Source organism: Sciurus carolinensis, chromosome 11, assembly GCF_902686445.1.
Source record: "Sciurus carolinensis chromosome 11, mSciCar1.2, whole genome shotgun sequence".
Lineage (NCBI taxonomy): Eukaryota > Metazoa > Chordata > Mammalia > Rodentia > Sciuridae > Sciurus > Sciurus carolinensis.
This window is the reverse complement of record NC_062223.1, coordinates 110,932,870-110,958,513: the sequence shown is the minus strand read 5'-3', so window position 1 is coordinate 110,958,513 and position 25,644 is coordinate 110,932,870.

The window sequence follows — 25,644 nt, the reverse complement described above, 5'->3', positions numbered from 1 at the left end:
AATAAAGTTTCTTTTAATTACAAAAATTAAGGATCAGTAATATTGGGGGGCTAAGAATCTGTTTCTTGATTGTACATGCATTTTATTCTTAGGGAATTTATAGAATAGTTAATATATTTGGGGTAAAGTTCCTTCTCTCTGATGGCAAGGATAGAAATAGCCTTCAGAGAGTGAATGGTCTCTGACTAGCCTGGTTATGCTCTGTCCTGCTATCTGTCTATCTAAATGCACCCTCTCTCATGAGCTTAAGGAATATAGTATGTGTTAAGAGAGAATAGATTCCACTTGACTACCTGCAAAATATACAACTTAACTAATTTAGACCAATAACCAGGTGAGTATGAATTCATGGAAAGGTTTAAGTATAAATTAAAAACAAACATAAAATAAGTGGCAGCACTAACATCCACCACCGGTTATACCGTTATCACATCCTAGCTTTGGCAAATGCCTGACTATTGCTTAGATTCCATTTGATGAGAAGCCATGTACCATATGAGCAGAAACACAAACCAGGCATCCAGAGGAGTTACACAGGAAGAGCTTAGTGTTAACAAAAGTGATGACCTTATATCAAACCATCAGCCTAAGCAGCAAGTTTCTGCCAGGAGAAAATTGGTCCAAAGTTAGAATTCTTGCTTTTTTCTTTTCAGGTATAGATGGTCGCCTTTTATTCTTTACCTCCTTGACTCTATCACCTACCATCTACTACCATCTGTTTGTTTAGCTAGCCACCTACTTACTTCTCTACTTATCTTTCTATAGATTGGAGTAGGATTTAATAACTCATAATGTTATATGAGTATAATAACTTTATAAGTAGGAACAAAGCCAGCCCGGGCCTCTTTACTCTTGCCTCAAACATTTCCATTTGTTTAGAGTCTCTTGCTTAAAATGCTGATTTTATTAGGATTTGTAGTTCTCATTTGTCCACATATGTTAATTTTTAACATTTTATTATGTCTTCTTGTTAAACTCTATGCATCATGAAGGCCATAACCTTGTCTGTCCCCCATTGTATCTCTAGACCTAGCCTGGTGCCTTTGTGATTAGCCACTTGCAAAGATTTATTTCTTATGTGTATGATTACATAAACACAAAACAAAATGAATAAATAAAGTTAGCAAACACATTTGAATATAGTAAACCAGATTAAGTGTAATAGAAAATGTATGGGTCTTGGAATCAGATAGGAGCACATGCGGACCCTGCATACCACCTATGGGTATACGGACAAATGACCAAACTCAAAGTTGATTTCCCTATCAGTGACTTTAAGTAAGAATGCATTTTGGTGTTCAAACCTAGTTCTCTGGCCTCTAATAATCATGTCCCTTTATTGATTGCTAATTCTACCCACTTCCAGCCTTAAGAACATTCAGGGTTAGCACAGTTCCAGGGAAATTATACTAAAACATATAAAGATTAACTTACATGTTTCCAGGGAAATTATACTAAAACATATAAAGATTAACTTACATGTTTAAGAAAGCATCCCTGATCAGGAAGCCATCCTCTCTTTGGTAATAGTTTTGTGGGAATTATCTAATCCCAGAGAAAGGACTTAACATTTAAAGAGAGCAAGGCAGATTTTTAAGAGTATTTTTTAGTTATTGATGGACCTTTATTTTATTTGTTTATTTATATGTGGTGTCAAGAATCAAACCCAGTGCCTCACACATGCCAGGAAAGCTCTCTTTTTACAACTGAGTCACAAACCCAGCCCAGCAAGGCAGATTTTTTTTTATTGTAAACAAATGGGGTACAGCTTGTTTCTCTGGTTGTACTTGAAGTAGAGGTGTACAATTTGTGTAATCATACATTTACATAGGGCAATAATGTTTGATTCATTCTTTATTTTATGTTTGATTCTCTTTATCTTCTATATAGTCAATCCTTCCTCCATTCTTGCCTCCCTCCCCTCCCCCCCCATTATGTATCATCATCCACTTATCAGTGAGATCATTCATCCTGTTTTTTTGGGATTGACTTATCTCACTTAGCATAATATTCTCCAACTTAATTTGCCTGCAAATGCCATAATTTTATTCTTCTTTATGGCTGAGTAATATTCCATTGTATATATATATATATACCACAGTTTCTTTATCCATTCATCTATTGAAGGTTGGTTCCACAATCTGGCTATTGTGAATTGAGCAGCTATGAACATTGATGTGGCTGCATCACTGTAGTATGCGATTTTAAGTCCTTTGGGTATAGGCCAAGGAGTGGGATAGCTGGGTCAAATGGTGGGTCCATTCCAAGTTTTCTAAGGAATCTCCACACTGCTTTTCAGAGTGGATGCACCAGTTTACAACCCCACCAGCAGTGTATGAGGGTGCCTTTTTCCCCACATCCTCATCAAGACCTATTGTTGCTTGTATTCCTGATAATTGCCATTCTAATTGGGGTAAGATGGAATCTTAGGGTAGTTTTGATTTGCATTTCTCTTATTACTAGAGATGTTGAACATTTTTTCATATATTGCTTGCTTGTAGATCTTCTTCTATGAAGTGTCTGTTCATTTTCTTAGCCCACTTGTTGATTGGGTTATTTGTATTCTTGGTGTAAATTTTTTTGTGTTCTTTATAGATTCTGGAGATTAGTGCTCTACTGAAGTATGAGTGGCAAAGTTTTTCTCCCACTCTGTAGGCTCTCTCTTCACATTGCTGATAGTTTCCTTTGCGGAGAAAAAGCATTTTAGTTTGAATCTATCCCAGTTATTGATTCTTGCTTCTATTTCTGTTTCTTCTGCTTTGGGAGTTATGTTAAGGAAGTCTGATCCTAAGATAACGTGATAAGAATTGGACCTACTTTTTCTTCTATAAGATGCAGGGTCTCTGGTCTATTTCTGAGGTCCTTGATCCATTTTGAGTTGAGTTTTGTGCATGGTGAGAGATAAGGGTTTAGTTTAATTCTGCTGCATATGGATTTTCAGTTTTCCCAGCACATTTGTTGAAAAGGCTATCTTTTCTCCATTGCATGTTTTTGGCACCTTTGTCTAGTATGAGAAAACTGATTTATTTTGGTTTGTCTCTGTGTCCTCTATTCTGTACCATTGATCTACCAATTAGGATGCCAATACTTTGCCATTTTTGTTACTGTTGCTCTGTAGTATAGTTGAAGTTCTAATATTGTGATACCCCTGCTTCATTCTTCCTGCTAAGGATTGCTTTAACTATTCTGGATCTCTCATTTTTCCAAATGAATTTCAAGATTGCTTGCTCTATTTCTGTGAGGTATGTCATTGGGATTTTAATTGGAGTTGCATTGAATTGGTATAGCACTTTTGGTAGTGTGACCATTTTGAAAATATTAATTCTGCCTATCCAAGAACATGGGAGAACTTTCCATCTTCTAAGGTTTTCTTTAATTTCTTTCTTAGTGTTCTATAGTTCTCATTGTAGAGGTCTTTCACCTCTTTTGTTACATTGATTCCTAAGTATTTTATTTTTTTTTGAGGTTATTGTGAATGAGATAGTTTTCCTAAATTCTCTTTCTGAGGATTCATCACTGATGAATAAAAATGCATTAGATTTATGAGCACTGATTTTATAGCCTTCTACTTTACTGAATTCACCTATGAGTTCTAAAAGTTTTCTGGTGGAATTTCCTGACTCCTCTAAATATAGAATCATGACATCAGCAAAAAGGAATAGTTTGAGTTCTTCTTTTCCTATTCATATATCTCTTTAATTTCTTTGGTCTGTCTAATTGCTCTGGCTAGAGTTTCAAGGACAATGTTGAATAGAAGTGGTGAAAGAGGGCATCCCTGCCTTGTTCCAGTTTTTAGGGGGAATGCTTTCAGGTTTTCACCATTTAGAATGATGTTGGCCATGGGCTTAGCATAGATGGTCTTTATAATGCTAAGGAATGTTCCCCCATCCCTATTTTTTCTAGTGTGTTGAGCATGAAGCGGTGCTGCATTTTTTCACATGCGTTTTCTGCATCTATTGAAATAATCATGTGATTCTTGACTTTAAGTCTATTGATAAGGTAAATTACATTTATTGATTTCCACATGTTGAACCAACCTTGCCTCCCTGGGAGAAAACCCACTTGATCATGGTGCACTATCTTTTTAATATGTCTTTGTATGCGATTTGCTAAAATTTTGTTGAGGATTTTTGCATCAATGTTCATTGGGGATATTGGTCTGAAATTTTCTTTCCTTGATGTGTCTCTGTCTGGTTTAGGTATCAGGGTGATAATGGTTTCATAGAATGTGTTTGGAAGGGTTCCCTCCTCTTTTATTTCATGGAATACTTTGAGGAATATTGGAATGAGCTCTTCTTTAAAGGTTTTGCAGAACTTGGTCCCGGACTTTTGATGACTCCTTCTATTTCATTACTTGAAATTGATCTATTTAAATTGTGTATGTCCTCCTGATTCAGTTTGGGTGAATCATATGTTTCTAGAAACCTGTTGATGTCTTCGAGATTTTCTATTTTGTTGGAGTATAGATTTTCAAAATAACTTTTAATTATGTTTTGTTTTTCAATAGTGTCTGTTGTGATGTTTCTTTTTCATCCCAAATTTTAGTAATTTGAGTTTTCTCTCTCCTTCTTTTTGTTAGTGTGGCTAAGGGTTTATCAATTTTGTTTATTTTTTCAAAGAACCAACTTTTTATTTTGTCAATTTTTTTGATTGTTTCTTTTGTTTCAATTTCATTGATTTCAGCTCTGATTTTAACTATTTCCTGTCTTCTACTACTTTTGGTGTTGGTCTGTTCTTCTTTTTCTAGGGTTCTGAGCTGTAGTGTTAGGTAGTTTATTTGTTGACTTTTTCTTCTTTCATTGAATGTGCTCCATGAAATAAATCTTCCTCTAAGTACTGCTTTCATAGTGTCCCAGAGATTTTGATATGATGTGTGTTTTTTCTCGTTTAACTCTAAGAATTTTTTTTATTTCCCCCTGATGTCTTCTGTTTTCCATTCATCATTCAATAGCATATTATTTAATCTCCAGTTGTTGGAGTAGTTTCTGTTTTTTTTCTGTCATTTATTTCTAATTTCAATCCATTATGATCTGTAGTATCTCTATCTTCTTGTATTTGCTAACATTAGCTTTGTGACATAATATATGGTCTATTTTAGAGGAGGATCCATGTGCTGCTGAGAAGAAAGTATATTCACTCTTTGTTGGATGGAATATTCTATATATGTTCGTTAAGTCTAAATTAACAATTGTGTTATTGAGATCTATGGTTTCTTAGTTCAATTTTTGTTTGGAAGATCTATCCAGTGGTGAGAGAGGTGTGTTAAATTCACCTAGTATTATTGTGTTGTGGTCTATTTGGTTCCTGGAATTGAGAAGGATTTGTTTGATGTATATGGATTAGTCACTGTCTGGGGCATAGATATTTATTATTGTTATGTCTTGCTGATTTATGCTTCCCTTAAGCAGTATGAAATGTCCTTCTTTAAGCCTTCTGACTAACTTTGGCTCGAAGTCCACATTATCTGATATGAGGTGGATACTCCGGCTTTTATACTGAGTACATGTGCATGGTATGCTTTTCCCCATCCTTTCACCTTAGTCTGTGGGTATCTCTTTCTATGAGATGAATACCTTGAAGGCAGCATATTGTTGGGTCTTTCTTTTTCATCCAGTCTGCCAATCTATGTCTTTTGATTGATGAGTTCAGGCCATTGACATTTAGGGTTATTATTGAGATATGTTTTGTATTCCCAGTCATTTGGTTTATTTTTGTTTTTTGACACAACTTGGTTTCTCCTTTATTTGGCTATTCCTTTAGGGTAGTTTCTCCCTTTGCTAATTTACGTCATTGTTTTTCATCTCTTCCTCATGGAATATTTTGCTGAGAATGTTCTGTAGTTCTGGTTTTTTATTTGTAATTTCTTTTAGCTTTTGTTTATCACAGAAGGATTTTATTTCATCATCAAATCTGAAGGTAAGTTTTACTGGGTATAAGATTCTTGGTTGGCATCCATTTTATTTCAGAACTTGAAAAATGTTCCAGTCCCTTCTAGTTTTTAGGGTCTGGGTTGAAAAATCTGTTGATATCCATATTGATTTCCCCCTGAATGTAATTTGATTCTTTTCTCACGCAGTCTTTAAAATTCTATCCTTATTTTGTATGTTAGGTATTTTCATTATAATGTGCTTTGGTGTGGTTCTGTTGTAATTTTGTATATTGGAGTCCTATAAGCCTCTTGTATTTGATTTTCCATTTCATTCTTCAGATTTGGGAAATTTTCTGATATTATTTCTTTGAATATATTGTTCATTCCTTTGGTTTGTTTCTCTGTACCTCCCTCAATCCTAATAATTCTTAAAAATGGCCTTTTCATGATATCCCATAATTCTTGGAGATTCTGCTCATGATTTCTTATCATCTTCTCTGTTTTGTTAACTTTGTTTTCAAGATTAAATATTTTGTCTTCAATGTCTGAGGTTCTGTCTTTCAGGTGTTCTATCCTATTGGTTATGCTTTCTATGGAGTTTCTAATTTGGTTTACTGTTTCCTTCTTTTCAAGGATTGCTGTTATTTATTTATTTTTTTTCAGAATCTCTATATCTCTATTGAAATGATCTTTTGCTTCCCGCATTTGCTCTTTTAACTGTTGAGTGTTGTGATCATTCAAAGCCTGCATCTGCTCCCTCATCTCATTGTTTGCTTCTCTGATCATTTTAATTATGTACATTCTGAACTCCCTTTCTGACATTTTTTTCTGCCATACTGTCATTGGATTTTATTGATGTAGCATCTAGGTTTGTTTGGGACATTTTCTTCCCTTGTTTTCTCATATTTGTCAGGTATCTACCCCTCTAGTAGTGAAGCTCTGAGATATTGCAGATTTCCTCTCTTGACTTCTAGTGTCCCTGTAGGTTTCCAATAACTCACCTCTTAGCCTTCAGTAGCCTGAAGTCTTGGAGGAACTTGATAATGCAGTGATCCACATAGGAAGCTGCCCCTCTAGGGGTGGTGGCCTCCAGTTGGGTTATATTCCCTGCTAGTGGGCACAGGTGCCTCCACGTGTTGATCTACAGTCATCCGAAACAGCATTAGACTGCTGGCTAGGCCCGGTTGGTTTGGGCCTGGTTCTTGGGTTCTACTGCTCCAGTGGGGAAGCCTCGCCCAGCAGGGAAGTCTCGCTGGGCAGCTCTGCTTGGTGAAGTTCCTTGCTGTTTGTAACTACCACCCCAGGCAGGGAGCCTTGCTCAGCAGGAAGACTTACCTGAGTCCTGGAGCGACATGGAATGCAGTCTCCCTTTAGTCTGCCATCTTGAAACTCTAAGGCAGATCTTAATCTGAGCAAGATATGATCCCAGAGTGCCACACAGTACTGGCCTAGGCCCAGTTACCACCAGGGAGGATCTCCAGCACCATGCCCTGCACGGTCTCAGTGCGGCACTGCATCTCCCCAACTACTGACAAAGGGAGTCACCTCTGCCTGCTATCATAGATATTTTTTCCTATGTGGATGCCACCATCTCTAGCTGGTGTCATTCCCATTATGTGGCACCACATTATCAAGTACCTCTCAGGCATCAGGTTAGGTGGTTTGAATAGTATATTATTCAATAGTATACTATAATATTATTATTGTAGAAATTTTATATTTGTAGTACTATTACTATTTTTCCCACTTTTCTTTTTTTTAAATCATTTTTCTTGCTCTCTGTTTTCCTCTTATCTATCTGTTTCCTCAGAGTCATTTTCTCCCTTTTCTCATGCTAATAACCAATTTCTTTTGTTTCTGCTTTCACTCTTCCTGTGATCTTATACCTCTATAAACTCACTTCTTATCTCATTAGTGTTACATCCTGGACTGCTCTCCATCCTCTTTGTCCACCATCAGAAATTGTGGACCTTATTGAAAACCTATTTTTATACTGAAGATACTAATCAAACTCATCAACTTGTTTATCAAGACAATACTGTCAATATCTTAATAGGGGCTATTTGGGTTAAGGCTGCATATTGTTTATATTGTGTGCTGCTAATATTGATCTTCCACTTTAAGGTGAAGTACTGGAAACCTGCAGGGACACTATAAGCCTATGGGGGGAAATTGCAACACCTCAGATCTGCTACAGGGAAAGATACACAAACAACATGAAAAAACAAGGGAAGAATGTGTCCCAAATAAGCCAAGATGCTATATTAAGAGAATCCAATGATAGCATGGTAGAAGAAATGTCAGAAAAGGAGTTCAGAATATACATAATTAAAATGATCTGCAAAGCAAAGGATGAGATAAGAGAGGAAATGCAGGCAATGAATGATCACTCCAATAAACAGTTAAAAGACCAATGGCAGGAAGCAAAAGATCATTTCAATAAAGAGATAGCAATTCTGAAAAAAAGTCAAATTCTTTCTTGAAATGAAGGAAAAAATAAACCAAATAAAAAACTTAATAGAAAGTATCACCAACAGACTAGATTACTTGGAAGACAGAACCTCAGACAATGAAGTAACATATTTAATCTTGAAAATAAAGTTGACCAGAGATAGTAAGAAATCATGAACAGAACCTCCAAGAACTATGAGATATCATGAAAAGACCAAACTTAAGAATTATTGGAATTGAGGAAGGCTAAAGAATTATTGGAATTGAGGAAGGCACAGAGATACAAACCAAAGGAACGAACAATGTATTCAATGAAATAATATCAGAAAATTCCCAAAATCTGAAGAATGAAATGGAAAATCAAATGCAAGAGGCTTACAGAACACCAAATGTACCAAATTACAACAGATCCACACCAAAGCACATTATAATAGAAATGTCTAACTTTCAAAATATACAATTTTAAAGGCTGCAAAAGAAAAGTATCAGATTATGTATAGGGGGAAACCAATACGGATATCAGCCCAGACCCTAAAAGATAGAAGGGACTAGAACAACATATTTAAAGCTCTGAAAGAAACTGGATGCCATCCAAGAATCTTATACCCAGCAAAACTTACCTTTTAGATTTGATGACAAAATAAAATCCTTCCATGAGAAACAAAAGCTAAAAGAAATTACAAATAGAAAGCCTGCACTGCAGAACATTCTCAGCAAAATATTCCTTGAGGAAGAAATGAAAAACCATGTAAATCAGCAAAGGGAGAAATTATCCTAAAGGAAAACTCAATCAAAGGACAAACCAAATTAAATTAAAAACCAAAAATAAGCCAAAATGATCAGGAGTACAAATCATATCTCAATAATAACCCTGAATAACCCTCAATAATAACCCTAAACTCATCAATCAAAAGGCATCGAGCGGCAGATTGGATTAAAAGAAAGGACCCAACAATATGTTGCCTTCAAGAGACTCATCTCATAGAAAAAAACACCCACCAATTAAAGGTGAAAGTATGGGAAAAAAACATACCATGCACATGAATCCTGTAATAAAGTGGGGGTTTCCATCCTCTATCCAATAATGTGGACTTCAAGTCAAAGTTAGTCAGAAGGGATAAAGAAGGACATTTCATACTGCTCAAGGGAAGCATAAATCAGAAAGACATAATGATCATAAATATGCCCCAAACAATGGAGCATCTATGTATGTCAAACAAATCCTTCTCAATTCCTGCAACCAAATAGACCACAACACAATAATACTAGGTGAATTTAACACACCTCTCTCACCACTGGATAGATCTTCCGAACAAAAATTGAGCAAAGAAACCGTAGATCTCAATAACACAATCAATAATTTAGACTTAATGGACATATATAGAATATTCCATCCATCAATGAGCGAATACACTTTCTTCTCAGCAGCACATGGATCCTTCTCTAAAATAGACCATATGTTATGCCACAAAGCTATTCTTAGCAAATTAAAAAAAATACAGATACTACCTTATATTCTATCAGATCAAAAAGGAATGAAATTAGAAATCAATGACAAAATAAAAAACAAACTACTCCAACAACTGGAGATTAAATAATATGCTATTGAATGATGCACACATAGCAGAAGACATCAGGAAGGAGATAAAAAAATTCTTAGAGGTAAATGAGAACAATGACACAGCATATCAAAATCTTTGGGATGTTATGAAAGCAACACTAAGAGGAAAATTCATTGCATGGAGCACATTCAATAAAAGAAGAAAAAGTCAACGAATAAACAACCTAACATTAAACTAAGAGCCCTAGGAAAAGAAGAACAGATCAACACCAACAGTAGTAGAAAATAGGAAATAATTCAAATCAGAGCTGAAACCAATGAAATTGAAACAAAAGAAACAATTCAAAAAATTGACAAAATAAAAAGTTGGTTCTTTGAAAAAATAAACAAAACTGATAAATCTTTAGGCCACACTGATGAAGAGAAGGAGAGAGAAAACTCAAGTTACTAAAATTTGTGATAAGAAAGGAAATATCACAATAGACACTATCAAAATACAAAACAGAATTAGAAACTATTTGAAAATCTACACTCCAACAAATAGAAAATCTCAAACATAGACAGGTTTCTAGAGACATATGATTCACCCAAACTGAATCAGGAGGACATACACAATTTAAACAGATCAATTTCAATGAAATAGAAGAAGTCATCATCAAAAGCCTACCAACAAAGGAAAGCCCGGGACCAGATGGATTCTCAGCTGAAATCTACAAGACCATCAAAGAAAAATTAATACCAATCCTCCTCAAAGTATTCCAGGAAATAGAAAAGGAGAGAACCCTTCCAAACTCATTCTATGAAGCTAGTATCACCCTGATACTAAAATGCAGACAAAGACACATCAAGGAAAGAAAACTTCAGACCAATATCCCTGATGAACATGGGTGCAAAAATTTTTAACAAAATTCTTGCAAATTGCATACAAAAACATATTAAAAAGATAGTGCACCATGACCAAGTGGGTTTCATCCCTGGATGCCAAGATTGGTTCAACATCAGAAATCAATAAATGTAATTCACCATATCAACAGACTTAAAGTTAAGAATCGTATGATTATTTCAATATATGCAGAAAAAACATTTGATAAAATACATACCCCTTTACGCTCAAAACACTAGAAAAAATAGGGATAGCAGGAACATTACCCAACATTGTAAAGGCTATCTATGCTAAACCCACAGCCAACATCATTCTAAATGGTGAAAACCTGAAAGCATTCTCCCTAAAAAGTGGAACAAGGTAGGGGATGCCCTCTTTCACCACTTCTGTTCAACACAGTCCTTGAAACTCTAGCCAGAGCAACTAGACAGACCAAAGAAATTAAAGGGATGTGAATAGGAAAAGAAGAACTCAAGCTATCACTATTTGCCAGCCACATGCGTCTATATTTAGAGGATCCAAAAAACTTCACCAGAAAACATCTAGAACTCATAAATAAATTCAGCAAAGTAGCAGGATATAAAATCAACACATAAATCTAATAACTTTCTACTCATGAGTGATGAATCCTCTGAAAAGGGAAATTAGGAAAACTACCCCATTTACAGTAGCCTCAAAAAAAAAAAATCAATCTAACAAAAGAGGTGAAAGACCTCTATAATGAAAACTACAGAACACTACTAAAGAAAGAAATTGAAAACCTTAGCAGATAGAAAGATATCCCATGTTCTTGGATAGGCACAATTAATTTTGTCAAATGGCCATACTACCAAAAGTACTATAAAAATTTGAAGCAATTCCACTTAAAATCCCAATGACGTGCCTCATAGAAATAGAGAAAGCAATCATGAAATTCATTGGGAAGAATAAGAGACCCAGAATAGCCAAAGAAATCCTTAGTAGGAAGAGCAAAGCAGGAGGTATCACAATACCAGACCTTAAACTATACTATAGAGCAATAATATCAAAAAAGGCAGGTAACTGGCACCAAAATAAACAGGTAAACCAATGGTAAAGAATAGAGGACACAGAGACAAATACACATAAATACAGTTATCTCATACTAAACAAAGGTGCCAAAAACATACAATGGAGAAAGATAGCCTGTTCAATAAATGATTCTGCGAAAACTGGAAATCTATATGCAGCAGAATGAAACTAAGTCCCTATCTCTCACCCTGCACAAAACTCAACTCAGGAATTAGGGCAGAAATCTTTTGCCTCATAGAAGAAAATGTAGGCCCAAATTTTCATCATGTTGGCTTAGGATCTAACTTCCTTAACATGACTCCCAAAGCACAAGAAATAAAAGTAGGAATCAATAAATGGGATAGATTCTAACTAAAAACACTTTTTCTCAGCAAAGGGAATGATCAACAATGTGAAGAAAGAGTCTACAGAGTGGGAGAAAATCTTTGCCACACACACTTCAGATAGAGTACTAATCTCTAGAATTTGTAAAGAACTAAAAAAAACTTTACACCAAGAATACAAATAATCCAATCAATAAATGGGCTAAGGAAAGGAGCAGATACTTTGCAGAAGATCTACAAGCAATCAACAGATATATGAAAAAATGTTCAACATCTCTAGTAATAAGGGAAATGCAAATCAAAACTACCCTAAGATTTCATCTCACTCCACTTAGAATGACTATTATCAAGAATACAAGCAACAATAGGTGTAGGCAAAGATGTGGGGGAAAAGTTATACTCATACATTGCTGGTGGGGTTGCAAATTGGTGCAGCCACTCTGGAAAGCAGTATGGAGATTCCTAAGAAAACTTGGAATGGAACCACCATTTGACCCAGCTACCTTACTCCTTGGTCTATACCCAAAGGACTTAAAATCAGCATACTACAGTGACACAGCCACATCAATGTTTATAGCAGCTCAATTGATTGCAGAACCAACCTAGATACCCTTCAAGAGATGAATGGATAAAGAAACTGTAGTATATATACACAATGGAATATTATTCAACCATAAAGAAGAATAAAATTATGGCATTTGCAGGTAAATGGTGGAATTGGAGAATATCATACTAAGTGAGATAAGCCAATCTCAAAAAACCAAAGGTCAAATGATTTCTCTGATAAATGGATGATGATACATAATTGGGGGGAGGGGGGTAAGGTGAAGAATGGAAAAAGGATGGAGATTGCTTGGAGGGAAATTAGGGGCAGGGAGGGGGCGGGGGGAAGGAAAGATAATAGAATGAGGACAAACACCTCATTATCCTGTGCACATATGTGATACACAAATGGTGTGACTCTGCTTCGGGTACAGAGAAATGAACATTGTACCCAATTTGGTGTATAATGAATCAAAAAGTAACAATTACAAAAAGATACGATTCCAGTGAGCTGAGGTCCTAAGACCAATATATTAAATCTGTTTTATTTAAATGAAAAGAGCATGTGCACATGTCTCGGGTCCTCCTGTGCGTCTTAGAAAGGTTAGGGGTAGGCATGGATTGGAGAAAGGAACATTCTGTATGAGGTTGCCTTACATTCACCAAAATCTACCAATTTAGTTTAGGGGATTTTCTTATACATGTATAACCATTATTTCATGTTAAAAGTGTTGATTTTTAAATTTAACTCCTGAAGTACTATTCCATGCATTTTATAACTTTTTGGTATTTATTATTTAAAAAATATTATTAGGTCTTGGAAAATATAGGAGGCTTGCTTTCTCCTAAAAACTCTGAAAACCTACCTTTCTGCAAGATGAGGCCACTTATGAGATTCTGTGACTGACTTTTCCCACAAGAAGATATGCTCTTGCACATGCTATAGAATTGCCTGGATTCATTTAATATCAGAAAACAAAGGTAAAGATCTCCTTGCCATGTTGCTTTTTAACCACCCTAACTAACCACAAGGCAACATTCAGTAGTGGGATTAGTGAAGGTTAAATCTGATGTAAAATTCAGTGCTTTTGACATGATACACTGTTATACCAGGTCCTCTGTGCCCCAAACAGGATTCCTTGGGCATTTACTGCTAAATGAGTCTTGACAAGCCGAAGGTTAATGCCTTAATTGTCCAATGAGGCTTTGCTTCTAGCAGTGGTGTTCTAAATGATATGGACTAAATTGCCTTTTTTAAAAAGGAAGATTTATTTAAATATGTGGACTTGTATTTTTTCCTAGTGCCAATTTTGCCTTACATATTTATTTCAATATCTAATTAGTAGGTGCATAAATTTAGAAGCCTTAATTCTCCTGTTGAAGAAAACCTTTTGCCATTATGAAGTGACCCTCTACCTCCAGTAATGCTATTTGCCTTAGCTTGTTCCTTTCTCTAAAGATTTTATAGATTTATTGGGGTTATCTTGAGTTGAACTAAATAGTTTATGTGCTATTCCTGACATAGAGGTAATAAGGTTCATAGAAGGCCATATTAACCTATTCTATTTCAATGCTTTCATTATTATTGATACCCTATAAAGTGAAAACCATATTTTCTGCTCAGTGCATTTCTCATCTATGTGACTATTGTAAGAGTTGCCTTGCTTTGGCATGACCTTGCCCCTTTCAGTGAGTATCTGATTTAGAGTCAGCATCACTTTTCCAGAATCCAGCTGGATCTGAGAGTTTATTAGTCTTTATTCTTTGTTAGAAGTTATTAGAAGTAATATTTGGAAGATTTCCCATGATGTGAAAGAAGGTTGCCTAAAAGAAAATAAAGCATAGCTTTAGAATAAGAAGAAAGAAAGAAAGAAAGAAAGAGAAAGAAGAAAGAAAGAAGAAAGAAAAGAAAGAAAGAAACAAAAAACAGAGATGAGTATAGGGGAAAGAGTGTATAGGATAACATTTGGATTGCTGATTCCAGTTGTCTTTGAAACCAACTCATATCTAACATTTCAATGGTTTTCCTTTGTCCCTTCTTCCCTGGATTCTATGAGAAAACAACCCTAATCCCTTGCTCAAGCTTGATTATGATGGATTTCTATCATGTGCAACTAAGTGAGTATTTATCAGTGTGTTCAGCTATGTGTACCATGTAGGCTATTGGGGATATTGAGTCATGGGTTTTAGAAAATGAATTTGCGTTAGGCCCAGTGATGCCAGTTACAACTCTGCTTCAGAGTTTCGTGAAATAAGATGGCAAGCAGTGCCATGTGGGAATTAGCAGTGTCATGCCACTTGTGTAGAGAAATAGTGTCTGGAAGAGAGCTTAATCCTGTAGGAACACAGATCCCATAAGAAGCCTTACCTTTGGCTTTTGACCAAAGCCACTGAGTACAGAATTGACATTAGTGAGTATCAATTGTGAAAAATCACCTTACAGGGTGATCCCAAGCTCTCGAGGTATAATCAGCAGTTGAGGGGATGAAAAGGGAAAAGCACAGCATGATTGGGGCAGGGTGGACTACGAGTTGGATTAGTTTTGCTTTCAGGCTTCATGTAATTAAAAGTATTTGCAGTTATTCATCACATCTTATTTTGTTCTCTTTGGTCAATAAAATTAACTTCAGTACTTGAAATCATCTTTACTCTTTGAAGATTTAATTTGCTACTCTTGTTTTTCTGTTTTGCAGAAATCTGCCCAATTCAACAACACCTCTGAAATCAGTGTGCTAAGGGCCAATAGCACACTTATGGCAACAGACAAATCATATCAACAAATAAATAAAAATACTACAAGTTGACTCTGAGTCCAGTATTTGTTTTTATTTATTCAATTGTAGGAATATTATGTTTTCCTTCTCATGAAGAATAAGAGGGCTGGGATGTAGCTCAGTGGTAGAATTCTTGCCTAGCAAGTGTGAGGCCCTGGGTTCAGTCTGCAGCACTGAAAATAACAAAAAAAAAAAAAAAAAAAAAAAAAAAAAAAAGGAGAGATCTGTTTAGGACTTGGTAAAATCACAGGGAATGAGGTCACAGCATAAGTCAATTTTTGGTTACCCTCCTCACTTCTGCCTTTTAATTTGGCCTGTCAATTTAAAAATTAGGAGTTCAGATTACATAATTAAACTTCAGAGAAATACTTTGGTGGTATTTTATGAAACTGTATTTTCAAATTTAGTCAACTATTTGAACAAGAATATAAATCTCATGAGTCAAGCAGGACTGAAAATTGACTCAAGCCTTAATAAGTGAGTGAAAATAACAATGAGTGGTTCCTTATTTCACTAATAATTGGGAAAGAAGGTATTCAGCATAAACATATTTATACATAACCGAGTTTTTCTTTAATTACTGAGTCTTAAGTGCTTGAAAATATTTTAACAGAAATGTTTCCAAAACAGAATGCATACTTGTCTTATAATGTAGGATGGAAAATACAATGAAATATTCATTCATTTATGAAATGTCTATTAAGGATGGCAGACTAGAGGGTGACTGCATTTCATGTCACTCCAAGACTCAGGATTCAAGAAGAGGAGGTATTAAGAGACTTGGGACCAGCTCAGAGCCGCTGAGTGAGTCTCTCCCACTGGGTGAGGCTACCCAAACGGGGTGGTAGTCCCAGAATGCAGGGAACTTTGTGGAGTACAGTTGCCCAGCAATACTCCCCTGCTGGAGCTGTGAACCCGGACAAACTGGAGGCATTGTAGAGGAGGGGCCGCTCAGCGAGGCTTTGGAGCAGAGCAAGGGTCCCAGGACCAGCGGCAGGACAGGACCACAGGCAGCTTCTCAGATGAGGGGCCACCCAGCGGGAGGCTTAGGCACAGGCGAGGCTCCCTGGCCCAGGCGGTAGTTCTGGACCACTGGGAACGTCACAGAGGAGGGCTGCCCAGCCCAGGGGTAGTTCTGGACCAAAGGAAACTTCGTGGAGGGGAACTGTCCAGTGAGACTTCCCCAGGGTAAGTCTTCCCTGTCAAGTGAGGTTTTTCCTCCGGGCGGTGGAACCAGAGACACAGGCCCAGACCAGCCATGCCCCAGCTTGCACTCTAGTCCCCCTTTTGACTGACCTCTGTCCAATAGCAGGAAATACACCCCACCTGAAGGCCACCACCCCTAGAGGGACAGCTTCCTTCTGGAACACTGCATTATCAAGTTCCCCCAAGACGTCAGACTACTGAAGGCTAGGAGATGAGTTATTGAAAATCTACAGAGACCTCTAAGTCAAGAGAGGAAACCTGCAATATCTCAGAGCTTCACTACTAGAGGGGTAGATACCTGACCAATATGAAAAAACAAGGGAAGAAAATGTCCCAAACAAACTAGATCTACATCAATAAAATCCAATGACAGTATGGCAGAAGAAATGTCAGAAAGGGAGTTCAGAATGTACATAATTAAAATGATCAGAGAAGCAAACAATGAGATGAGGGAGCAAATGCAGGCTTTGAATGATCCCACCAAAGAACAGTTAAAAGAGCAAATGTGGAAAGCAAAAAATCATTTCAATAAAGAGAGTTACTGAAAAAAAAAAAAAAAAAACCAGACAGAAATCCTTGAAATGAAGGAAACAATAAACCAAATGAAAAACGCCATAGAAAGCATAACCAATAGGACAGAACACCAGGAAGACAGAATCTCAGACATTGAAGAAAAAATATTAATCTTGAAAACAAAGTTGACCAAACAGAGAAGATGGTAAGAAATCATGAACAGAATCTACAAGAATTATGGGATATCATGAAAAGGTCAAATTTAAGAATTATTGGGATTGAGGAAGGCTTAGAGAAACAAACCAAAGGAATGAACAATATATTCAATGAATAATATCAGAAAATTTCCCAAATTTGAAGAATGAAATGGAAAATCAAGTACAAGAGGCTTATAGGACTCCAATATACAAAATTACAACAGAACCACACCAAGGCACATTATAATGAAAATACCTAACATACAAAATAAGGATAGAATTTTAAAGACTGCGTGAGAAAAGAATCAAATTACATTCAGGGGGAAACCAATACGGATATCAACAGATTTTTCAACCCAGAACCTAAAAGCTAGAAGGCAATGGAAAACATTTTTCAAGCTCTGAAAGAAAACGATGCCAACCAAGAATCATATACCCAGCAAAACTTACCTTCAGATTTGATGACGAAAATAAAATCCTTCCATGATAAACAAAAGCTAAAAGAAATTACAATAGAAGCCGGCACTACAGAGCATTCTCAGCAAACTATTCCATGAGGAAGAGATGAAAAACAATGATGTAAATTAGCAAAGGGAGAAACTACCCTAAAGGAATAGCCAAATAAAGGAGAAACCAAGTTGTGTCAAAAAACAAAAATGAGCCAAATGACTGGGGATACAAATTATATCTCAATAAAACCCTTGAATGTTAATGGTCTGAACTCATCATTCAAAAGACACAGATTGGCAGACTGGATGAAAAAGAAAGATCCAACAATATGCTGCCTGCAAGAGACTCATCTCATAGAAAGAGATACCCACATAGTAAAGGTGAAAGAATGGGAAAAAACACACCATGCACATGGACTCAGTATAAAGCTGGAGCATCCCCTTATTTGAGATAATGTGGACTTTGAGCTAAAGGTAGTCAGAGGGATAAAGAAGGACATTTCATACTGCTTAAGGGACATCAGCAAGATATAACAATCATAAATATCTATGCGCCAGACAGTAACTGATCCATGTACATCAAACAAATTCTCCTCAATTCCAGGAACCAATAGACCACAACACAATAATACTAGTGACTTTAACACACCTCTCTCATTACTGGACAGATCTTCCAAACAAAATTGAACTAAGAAACCATAGATCTCAATAACACAATTTTTAATTTAGAATTAAAAAATATATAGAATATTCCATCCAACAAAGAGCAATATACTTTCTTCTCAGGCTCTCTAAAATAGACCACATATTAGCCACAAAGCTAATGTTAGCAATACAAGAAGATAGAGATACTACCTTGTATTCTATCAGATCATAATGGATTGAATTAGAATTAAATGAGAAAAAAAACCAGAAACTACTTCAACACCTGGAGATTAAATAATACGCTATTGAACGATGAATGGATAACAGAAGACATCAGGGGGAAATAAAAAAATTCTTAGAGGTAAATGAGAACAAACACACATCATATCAAAATCTCTGGGACACTATGAAAGCAGTACTTAGAGGAAAATTTATTTCATGGAGCACATTCAATAAAAGAAGAAAAAGTCAACAAAAAACGACCTAACACTACAGCTCAAAACCTAGAAAAGAAGAACAGAGCAATACCAAAAGTAGAAGACAGGAAATAGTTAAAATCAGAGCTGAAATCAATGAAATTGAAACAAAGAAACAACTGAAAAAATTGACAAAATAAAAAGTGGTTCTTTGAAAAAAAAACAAAATTGATAACCCTTAGCCACAGTGATCAAGAGCAGGAGAAAACTCAAAATACTAAAATATGGAATGACAAGGAAATATCACAACAGACATGAGTGAAATACAAAGCATAATTAGAAACTATTTTGAAAATCTATACTCCAACAAAATAGAAAATCTTGAAGACATCAACAGGTTTCTAGAGACATATGAATTACCTAAACTGAACCAGGAGGACATACACAATTAATAGATAATGAAATAGAAGAAGTCATCAAAAGCCTACCAACAAAGAAAATTCCGGGATCAGATGGGTTCTCAGCTGAGTTCTACAAAAATTTAAAGAGCTCATTCCAATAGGCACAATTTCCAGACTATATAAAGAACTCAAAAAACTCTCACCAATATACAAATAGCCAGTCAATAAATGGGATAAGGAAATCAATAGACACTTCACAGAAGATCTATAAGCAATCAACAGATATATGAAATGTTCAACATCTTAGTAATAAGAGAAATGCAAATCAAAAGACCCTAAGATTCCATCTCACCCCAATTAGAATGGTGATTATCAAGAATACAAACAACAATAGGTTGGAGAGGATGTGGGAAAAAGGTACACTCATATGTTGCTGCTCAGTTGCAAATTAGTGCAGCCATTCTGGAAAGCAGTGTGGAGATTCCTTAGAAAACTTGGAATGGAACCACCATTTGACCCAGCTATCCCACTCCTTGGCCTATACCCAAAAGACTTAAAATCAGCATACTACAGAGATACAGCCAACAATGTTCATAGCACTGAATTCACAATAGCCAGATTGTGGAACCAACCTAGATGCCCTTCAATTGATGAATTGATAAAGAAACTGTGGTATATACATACAATGGAATATTTCTCAGCCATAAAGAAGAATAAAATTATGGCATTTGCAGGCAAATGGATGAAATTGGAGAATATCATGCTAAGTGTGATAAGCCAATCTCAAAAAACCAACCGAATGGGATAAGGGGATAATGATACATAATGGGGGGTGGGAGGGAGGCAAGAATGGAGGAAGGATGGACTGTATAGAGGGCAAATAAGGGTGGGAGGGGTGGGGGGAAGGAAATATAACAGAATGAATCCAAGAGCATTACCCTACATAAATGTATAATTACACAAATGGTATGCCTCTACTTCATGTACAAATGGAGAAACAAGATGTATCCCATTTGTTTACAATAAAATAAATTAAAAAAGAGATATCTATTAAGCACCTACTATGTGCCAGGCACAGTGAGAGGTCCTCAAGCTTAGAAAGAACAAATGTGTTTCCTAACCCCATGGAGGTTACATCTTAGCTTTTTAAAAAGAAAACTCATTTGTATTATTAATATACATATAAAAGTGAATCTTTCAAATGCTTTAATTTAGACTCAAAATCTTACCAGTTAACTTATAGTCAAATCCAACAACATTTTTTTTTTTTTTTTGCCTCATAACTACTAATTTTGGAGTCTTGTCTAGTAAGACTTTCTATACTATAAGGTCAAAAGCAGTTCTCTAATATCCTAATATCTTCTTTTGCTTTATAGTTTTTTTTTCTTCACATACTCCATAGAAGATTACAAACTTATCCAAATTAGTGACACTGTTTTAGTTTTCATCATATTATCATCCAGTTGTCCTGTTAGTGTATGATAGTTTGTCTCTTTTCCATAGACTTGTGTGGCCATGTATCTACTTCTGCATTCTCTTCCTGTTCCATTAATCTTCTGCTTTATCATAATGCTTCTACCATAGTGTTGTTAGTACTATGGCTTTGCAGTATGACCAAATATCTGCCAACCTGAGATCTCGTCTTCACACTTCTTATTAGAAGTCGATGTAGTTACTTGTGGAACAGTGATCTGCACAAATAGACATTTTAGAAAGTATAATGACCAAAACATCCTCTTGTGATTTAATTTGAAATTACATACATTTAGAAATTAATCTGAGGATGTAAGACATTTTCACTACAAGACACACCTTCATGAATTTGACACTTTTGCTTCATGTACTTAGATCTTCTTTCGTAATTAATTTAAAAAGTTTTTTCTATAAAGGTCCTGTATTATTTTTTTAGACAAAATCCTAAATATAGTTTAAGTTTTATTGCACTTGTAAAGGTATATTTCTAATTGGCTGCTACTGATGGTATGGTATTTTCTAATTGACCATTACTGGTTTTGAAGAAATCTATTGAATTTAGTAAATTGCTCCTTTTCCCAGATTCTTGAGTTGAATGGTTTGCATTTGTTTTCAGTTTTTCATTTGGTGGCAAGTTTATTCCAAACTAGAAATTTCCTCTAAGTACTTGTTTCCCATGTTCCAAAAGCTTGACATGTAGTATCCCTTGTTTTTCAGTTCTGAGCATTTTGTAATCTTCCTTATGTTATTCTTTTTAGCCTAACGGTCACTTGAGAGTATGTTACTTAGTTTTTAGGCATATGGTATAAAAAAATTCTTGGTTGCTGAATTCTAATTTTATTGCAAGATGTATTAAGAGAGAATATAATCTATATTAACACACAGAGTTTTGTGAGTAGTCCCTGTTTGCTCAAGAACAATGTGTATTCTCTATTGGAAGTAAATTTTTTAACATCTATTGGTTTTATTTATTAACATGGTATTCAAATTCTCTATAATCTTTGATTTTCAAAAAAACTTGATTTAAAAATTTCCAAGAGGTTGTGTTAAAATCTCCAATTATAATTTTTGATTTTTCACTGTATAGGATGACATTTTATATTTTTGCTTATATTCTTGGGTGCACATATGCTCATTATCTTACATTTATCAATTTATTACCTCTTTTAACAAATATCATTTAACCAAACAATGGAGCTATAAGGAGTAGGAAAATTCTGGATGGTACAATATGAGAGGAGTTAGTGACCAATCATACATGAATGAGAAGGTGGATATCTGGGTAGATGATGTCTTTGTCCATTTGTACTGCTATAACAAGGTACTGTAGACTGAGTTAATTTATAAAGAACATAATTTTCTTTTTTTCTAGTTTGGAGGCTGGAAAGTCCGACATCAAGGTGTCAGCAGGTTTGGTTTTCTGGAAAGGGCAGTTCTTTGCTTCCAAGATGGCGTCTGGTTGCTGTATCCTCTGGAAGGGAGCGATGCTGAATCCTCACATAGCAGAAGGCAGAAGGACAGGTGAAAAAGGGTTGAATGCTGTCTGAAGCCTCTATTGTCAGGGTCTTAATCCCATTCCAAAGAGGTGTCCTTAATTACTTCTTAAAGTCCCTACTTCTCAGTACCACCATATTGGCTATTAAGTTCTAGCATCTGAGTTTTGGAGTGAACACTTTCAAACTATGGCATATGGCAATATTAATTACTTTGATAAGACAGAAGCTTTTAAGGCCAAAGATCATCTGAAAAGATCAGATGAGCAAACATGTATTTCTTCATTAAGTAAATATTTATATGCCAGGCACTAAACTAGACATATTAAAAATATTTTCAGGATAGGTTTATTATGATGTACATGTTTGTATATATGAGATTGAATGTACAAGTCTTCATATAGTATGGGCTGGACATTCAGATCAGTGAAATCTTCACTTGTTACTAGAAAATCTCCAGCAATAAGTGGATAACAGATTTGCATGATTTCTACTACTTGATTCCAAAGTAAAAAATGAAGTTTACTCTTGTATCTGGAATGATCCTGTGTGTTAGAACCAGACTGGAAAACACAACACATCCTTTACAAAGGTTTAAAGCAGTGGTTTTTAAAATTTACTGAGCATGTGAATTATCTGAATTCTTGATAAAAACATAGATTCCTGCACTCTCACCCAAGAATCAGAGTCTGGAGTGTGTAAGATCTGTATTTAACAAGTTCCTTAGATAATTTTAACACTAAACCTGTATTTTGAGAGATGAACTATATTAATAATTCAAATTACATGGTGTTAATAAAATAACTAAAACACCCCAAAGAACTTACTATCTTCCAAGATGGGAATGGACAATTTGCTCATACCTGTTGACTCATACGGATGTCTTATTGTTTATGTTGTGTAAATTTGCATCTTAAATAATTTAGAGCATTTTTTGGTAATGTTAATCATCTAAGGGAACTAATCTCCCAGAAAACATGAGAAACATGTGTTTTTTTCCTTATATTTTCTTATATTTCAGCTACCTGTTCTCCTGGCTGGTTTGTTTCTGCAACTGCATGAAGGCTTGATTTTTACTTCTAGAGTTTCCTTTTTTAATAGTCTCTGATTCAGTGACCTCCAGATTCTTTGCTAGCACCTTCCATTGTATAAGAGGGGCCATCTTTTAGATAGTTTCCTGATTTAGGAGAAAGAGAATCATGAGCAATCTTTCTAATGTTTCCTCTTAACCCAAGAGATAAAAATTTGTTTTCTTCTCTAGGAACTACTAGGAATATGCATCAAGGCTTAGTAACCTTTCATGCTTGGGAGTATTATGGGAGGAAAAAACCCATGACTACTCCTTATCCATAAGGAGATTATTTTTTTCTTCCCCTACTTAGGAAAACGACCTCTAATTTTCTTCTTGCTGACAACTAAAGCAGGTTTGGGAAGTTATTCAATTTTAATAAGAAGAGTCTCTATGTAGATTAAGACCTGCTTAAATTCAGAACTGTTTTAGGATTAAGAGGCACACATAAAACTGAAAATAAGGCTAAAATTGAACTAGGTTTAATACCCACAGTATGAATGGAATAGCAAAAATCATTATATATTAGTAGTATGAACTCTCTGACTAGGATAAAATTGTTTCAGACTGAATATTCAGTAGATAATACAATGATGAAACAGATATAATAGGCCATTATGTTTAAACCAGTTAGAAAATTACAAAAACTTATGGGCAAGCAATGTACAAGTGATTTTCATAAAATATCCTGAGTTGACAAGTAGATTAAATGGAAAAACATGTAGAAGATTGGAAGAGGGCCATTGTGAATGGAAAAGTACACATTGAAATAGAAATTAGTATCATGAAACATGAGGTTGTTGAAGGACTTGGATTTAACCCAACAATAAATGAAGAGATTCCTTCTGCTGCAGAATGAGAGTAAGGAGACACATAGGCCAACAAAGAAGGACACCGAGGTACTCATGGTACAGCAACCTAGGCGCACACAAGTATTTCCCACAATGAAAAGCAACTGATATGTTTTGATGACAGTATTTAGTAATTAGACCCTACATTTTCTCTCTTATCTACTGATCTAATAATGTTTATCAAAATATTAATATTTCCTCAGTATGAATTTTGAGATAAGCCCAGTTCAGCAGCCAGTGATCCTATCAATCTTTTCTAAATATTTATTAACTACTTGGTTGATTAATTCTGGAATTTTGACAGGGATTGATATTGACTTTCTGGCTTGTCATATTTACATCCCCAATTTTTCTTTTTCTTTGCAAACCAGAATAATATTTGCCAATCTTAATCTCTACATATTGAAAACATGAAGAGATACTCCATAACAGAATGGCTAAAATTATAAAGACTGACCGTATCAACTGTTGACAAAGATGTGGAGGAACTGAAACTCATACACTGTTGGTGAATTGAAACCACTTTGGAAACCAATTTGGCAGTATCATAAAAAGTTAAGTATATACTTATCATATGATCTAGTCATTCTCTGAGATGTTTACCCAAGGAATTGAAAACATATGCACATGCAAAACTCGTATGCAAAGTTTATGGTAGTTTATTTGAAATAACCAGAAACTGGAAATAATCCTAATCTCAATCAATAAGTGAAATGAACAATGGTACATCTATGCAATGAGCTTCCACTAAACAAAAAAGGAAAGAGCTGCTGATACGTGTGACAACATAAATGAATCTTAACATAAGTATGTAGAGAGAAAGTACTAGAAGAGGAAAAAAGAGACTGTACTCTCTCATTTCATTAATTTGAAGTTCCAGAGAATCTGTTGTTTCAGAAAACAGTTCTGTGGTTTCTGATGACAGAAGTGGGTGGGGGATGGGAGGAGGAATTGCAGAGGGTTACCAAAACTTTGGGACAGAAAAATACATTCTTTATTTCAATTCTGGCAGTAGTTTCAGGAGTGTATACATATGTCACAAGTCATCAAATTACATATTTTAAATATCTACAGGTTATTGTATATCAATTATGCCTCAATACAGTTAAATAAAAAATGAAAAAGGAAGTTACTGCTTCTATCAGTAGTATTGGGAAAAGAAAGAATGCATGTCAGAAAATTATATACACATGCTCCTTGATTTAATGGGGTTACGTCCTGATAAACCCATCATAAGTTGAAAATGTCATAAGTCAAAATCTACTGAATACACCTAACCTACCAAACATCACAGTTTAGCAGCACAGGAACCTGAAGGGGTCAGTCCTTTCCTTTGTGGTTGTGTGTATGGCTTGGAGCTGTGGTTCACCCCACTGTCCAGCATCACTAGAAAGGACAGGATTGTGTATCACTAGTCCTGGAGAAGATCAAGATTCAAAATTCAAAGTATGGTTTCTACTGAAGGCATTTCACTTTT